This window comes from Anas acuta, chromosome 16 (assembly GCF_963932015.1).
Source record: "Anas acuta chromosome 16, bAnaAcu1.1, whole genome shotgun sequence".
In the NCBI taxonomy this organism is placed as follows: Eukaryota; Metazoa; Chordata; class Aves; order Anseriformes; family Anatidae; genus Anas; species Anas acuta.
The window spans coordinates 6,882,822-6,888,018 of NC_088994.1; the positions used below are offsets into that span (position 1 = coordinate 6,882,822).

Consider the following 5,197-nt stretch of genomic DNA (forward strand, 5'->3'; position numbering starts at 1 on the left):
ATCCATAACGTGGCTCAGGAGCACAGGAGACGCTGGAGCAGCTCCACCAGGGTCTGTGGGGATGATCCGTGCGTGTCCCCATGCATGCGGGGTCCCTGAGCCATCCAGCAGAGGCAGGTGCTGCTGACTTGCTCGTGAGCGAGATTTCACAACCGGGTGGCTGGCAAGACAGTTTGTGTTAATTGGGGGTTTTGCAAATAAACAGCTCTGGTGATGCTACCAGCTCCTCTGCCCAGACGTGGAGCGTATGCCTGGGGAAGAGGCTCACCCAGGAGCTACAAAGCTGCCCCTTTCCACTTGTGGGACCTGCTGGGAAATGCAGAGCCCCGGATAGATGCAGCCCGTGACCGGCTTTTGGGGACAGAGGTGAGCCCTGCCACGGCACCCCCGAGGCCCCAAGCCCTCCTGTCTTCCCTTTCCCCATGTGCCTTGAGTTACTGCAGATGTTTGCTGGATCCAGCAGGCTTTGGGAACGAGCCGCTCAGTGCCTGCTTGGCCTCTCCAGCTTTTGGGGAGCTGGGAGGAATCCTCAGCTTGGGTGTTTTGTCTTGGATGGGGTTGATTAAAGGTTTTTTTCTTGGGGTGCATCCTCAGTTCCATTAGCCAAGGGAGAGTCCCTGCTGCCGGTGAGCAGCACGTTACAGCACCAGCTGCTCTGCCCCACATCCCCACCCCACGCAGAGCCCCGAGGAATGGGGCAGCAGCCTCACCGCACCCCCATGCTGGGAGAAACCGAGCAGAGGAGCCCTTTGGGGATGGAGATGTCCCAAAAGGTGCCCCGCAGCTGGAGCCCTGCCTACCTGCAGGGCAGCGATGAGCACCATGGGGCTGACAGGCTCACAGGCGCAAGCTCTCACTGGAGGTGTACTCCACCATCTCGGTCCGATGCTGGTCCAGCAGGAGCCATCGTTCAGCAGCTCATGGTTGGCATCCTTTCGGCACGGAGATGCTTGCGGAGAGGGTCACAGCTCTGAAGGTGTCACGGTGGGGACAGCAGGGGACTGGGGCCAAGGACGCCTGGATTCTGCCTGGTCCCAGCAGGTGACCCAGTGCCTCTGCTGTGAAACGGGGACTGAGATGCTTTGCAAACACCTCGGTGATGAGGTCCCCACCGAGGCTGGAGGCAGGTGGCTCTGCCGTGATTCTTAGCTGAATTTGGAGGCAACCCCGGTTGGTGGCACCCCTCCTCCTGCCCGTGACCTGCTCCCAGTGAGCAGCCAAGTGGAGCAGCTTGAATGTGGAGCATCTGGGGGTCCTCAGCCCCTCGTACCTGGAACTGGATGATTTTCTCTGTGGACAGACACAGGTACATGCGGTGGCTGCCCTGGAACTGGGGCTTTCAGACCTTATGGGACACGCGCTCTGCCAGCAGAGGAGCAAAAAGATAATAATAACCCAACCCAAAATACAAAACAAACTAACAAAAAACACCAAAACAAAGCAAAAAACAAACAAAACCCCAGCGGAGGAAGCCTCTCGCTGGCCGTTGCGGTGCCGTGCAGAGGCAGGGGCTGTGCCCTGACCCCACCGTGTTGCCCCCCCCCGCACTGCCCCCGGCGCCGCCGCTCCCACCTGCGCGGCTCCCGCTCGCCCCTGGCCGCCAGCGCCGGGATTTTTGTGTTTTGGGGGTGGGTGGCTCGGCTCGCCCCGCCTCCCCCCGCCCCGTTAAATGCCGTTCCCGGCGTATTTGAGTCAGTACCGAGGCGGGGAGCGGCTCTGAGGTCTGTACGGGTGAGTGAGGGGCTCCGCGGCACCTGCGGGGAGGGGAAAAAGGGATGGGGATGAGGTGAGGGGGAGCCCCGACCCCACGGGGGGGTGGAGGTTGGGAGGCTCCTCCTGGGCTGGGGGGTTAGGGAGCGCTGTGCCCCCTCGGGAGGGTGTCACTGATCCCCTGATTATCACTGATTTTTGGGGTTTCCCCCAAAAGTGCACTTGCTGAGCTTCCCCACCTATATGCTTTTTCCTTTCTGTGGTGCCAGCGCTTGCTGTCCCGGCTGTTTTTTTTTTTTTTTGGGGGGGTGTAGGGTGTGGGTACTGGGGTCACAGCACCCCGCTGTGGAGAGGGGCCCCTGCTCTGCTCTCGGTACCTGCGGGGAGGATGGAGGCTCTTCCCTGCCACAGGGATGGTGCAGTTTGCAATCTGCATGCTCTGCTTACCTTTTACCTAGCTCTGGGGCTGGTTCTCGCTTATACAAGCAAGGATCTCTTTTAGCAGAGAATAATAAGGTCTTGTACACTTGGGCAAAGTGCACCGAGCAATAGGAGAGCTAGATCTTGACAAAAGATAAGCTGGAAAGTGTGCCCTAAATTTGTTCTGCACCGCTTCTGCATGACTGGAAAATTGGGGCTGTGCATACTCATAGCTCTATTTGTGTAATCCCATAAACATGTTTGCATAAGCAATCACCCACCTTTGGCTTATAACTCTGAGCATTGCACGGGAAAAAATAGCTTTGGGCATATTTGCTGCAAGCAACTATGTTGGAAAACTTTTCTGGGAAATCAGACCTGTGTTAATCAGGTCTGTGCCAACATGCAGCTGAGCAGGGCTCTGCAGGTAACATGGTGCAGTGGTGGGTAGCCTTTTGGGAATTTGTTTTTTTGCTTTTTTTTTTTTTCATGAATAATTAAATAAATTTGATGGGATTAGTACAAGATGGGTTTGGGCGTTGCTCTTGGTGGTGGTGGTAGTGAACAGAAAAGATGTGGCCAGCAAGGCAGCCTGTTGTAGGCAATCTGTGGTCACAGAAGATGTTTGTGCTCCACTTGCTCATGAGGTAGTATTTCCCTTGAGGTTGGTACTAGGGGTTAAAAGTTTTCAAGAGAAGCCTTTGTTTAAACATTTTTAAAGTTTCCAATAGGGGCCCCTTTGTTCGCTTTCTGAGCCGTGTGCCTGCCTTGTTAAAAACTCAGCGCTTGCTTGTAAAATGCCACCTCCAAATGCTGGATGAATAGGGCTGGAACACAGGGAGAGGCAGAGAGAAGCAGCATTTGTACCTATGTGTCCATGCAAATGACAGACAAACCCTCCCTAACTGAACAAAAGGGACCCAGGAAAACACAACAATGAAGATTGAGTGGTGCTCACAAAGACTTACAAAAATCAGCTGCTCCCCCAGAAAGAGTCCCTTTTGTGCCAGATGTCCCGCATGTTTCTTCCAGCTGTGCTATGAGCTTGAGCGGCTCCTATGCCTTATCATTACCTCGTGGAATTGTCCCCAAAGCAGAGAAAACAAAGTCATATTGTTCTTTATCTCTTTGCCTGTGTGTATCATTTGGGATAAGGCTGTGAAAGGTTATATTTCAAAATATTTTATAATGCACTGGTATAAAGATTGATTCCCATTATAGTACAGTATTAATCATTCATAACCCTCATGAAGTCAGTACTATTAAAAATCAAGTTTGTTTTGCCCAAGAGCTTGAAGTCCAGACTCTATAAAGGATTGATGTTCAACGACAGTACTTTGTGTGCTATCTGTCTATTACTAAAATTGTGTTCAGTGAAATCTGTTTAGGGAAAAGGTAATTGGGAGAAAACAGTGTTATAAAGTGCAATACTTTGTAGAAAGAAAAATGATTCCAAAACAAATCTGGGGTGAGGCAATTTGGAACCTGTTAACTAAAAAAAGTGAAGAAACATGCAAAGGATACAGGGTAGAACAAATAGAGAAACAACCAGTGTGATGCCAAACTGACTCTATTAGTCTTTATATCCCTTTTCTAGGTTTTTCCATCTTCAGAAAAGAATAATTCAAAGCAAGCAAGAGCCTGAGAAGAAAATAGCTCTTCCATAACATTGTAGGCTGTGTTTTGGTGCACTTCAGAATACAATTGCTGTATTTAATAATAGTCTGAACAATAACCAGCCACCTGGTCTTGATATCCCACAGCAAATTGATCATCATGGTGGGACAGAAGATAGTGGATTCTCTCGGCCAGGAAACTCAAGAAAGATGCTCAGAATGACATTCTCCACAGCAGCAGCCGGTTTTGCAGCCACTTGAAGAAGCCGGCTCTTGCTACCAGAAATGCTGCAATACGATATCCAAATGCAGATGCAATGAGGGAACTTCAGGATCAAAATGATGAGCTGTATAAATATACTCAAAAGTTTAGAGCAAAGATGGAATGAAAGATGCTTCATTTTTTATTTTTATTTTTTTTTTAAAAAAAAAAACAGTGGTGAAAACTGGAATCCCTTCGTTATTAGAGTCCTCTTTGCTCCCTTTGTATAGGAAGCAAGGGGAGTGCAAGAAACTCAGTGCTGCCAACTTCATCATCCCCACGTATTCCTGACAGGTCGTTTATCTCAGGTACTGATGCTCCTTCAGTAGGTGAAGACCCACACAATGACAGAGAGGATTTGTGGTATTAAATCTGTACTTTCTCCTCCGCTGTTCAGACACTGTCTAGAAGTGTTATCTTACTGTTGGGGCAGAAATGTTTGCTGTGTATTCAAACAAATTTTATTACCTGATTTTTATTTTTTATTTTTATTTCTATACAGATAAATATATTTTCCTATTTTTTTCTATTTGGGTACATAAAGTCTGTCTTTAAATTTAAGCATACTGTTGTGTAAGCTGTGATATTTCTATGTGTACCCATCACCATTTCTAGAGCACTTGGCTCAAATCCTGTAATTAGGGGTGAAAAAGCAGTATCTTGGAGAATTAGCTTTGCAACTGTTTAATATACAAATGTGTAGGCTCGGGTTTGGGTTTGGGGCTTGGGGTGGGGCTCAGAGTTAGCTGTGGGTCCAGGGTCAGCTCCAGATCTGGGGCTTGAGGTGAGCTTTGGTGTGGGGGCTCTGGGATCAAGGGGCTGGGGCTGGGGCTCAGGGTTGGTGCTCAGCTCCGGGTCTTTCAGTCAGGTCCAGGTCAGGGGCTCATAGTCACTTCTGGGGTTGTGGGCTAGGGGTTGGGGCTCAGTTCTGGTTGTCAGGGGTCACCTCTGGGCCTGGGACACAGGGTCGAAGGTCAAGGATCTGGGGTTGAGCATCCGGGATTGGAGTTCAGTGTTGGGACTTGGGTTTAGCTCCAGTCTGGAGTCTGTTCCTGGGGTCGGGGGTTGTGGTCTGTCTTGGGTTTTGTTTTGTTGGGGTCAGCTCCAGGATTGGGGTCTGCTCCGGGGCCTGGGGCTCAGGTACAGGGCTCGGAGTGAGCTCTGGGCTCAGGTCTGGGTCTTGGGCTTA

At 50.3% G+C, this 5,197-nt stretch overlaps 1 long non-coding RNA gene across 1 annotated transcript; it reads left to right on the top strand.

Moving 5' to 3' along the window:
* Positions 1-1,601: 1,601 nt before the first annotated feature.
* On the top strand, positions 1,602-4,704 carry LOC137865599 (uncharacterized). The gene is made up of 3 exons (XR_011102011.1): positions 1,602-1,731; positions 3,728-3,801; positions 3,894-4,704. It is a non-coding gene; the product is annotated as an uncharacterized lncRNA (long non-coding RNA).
* Positions 4,705-5,197: the final 493 nt, after the last annotated feature.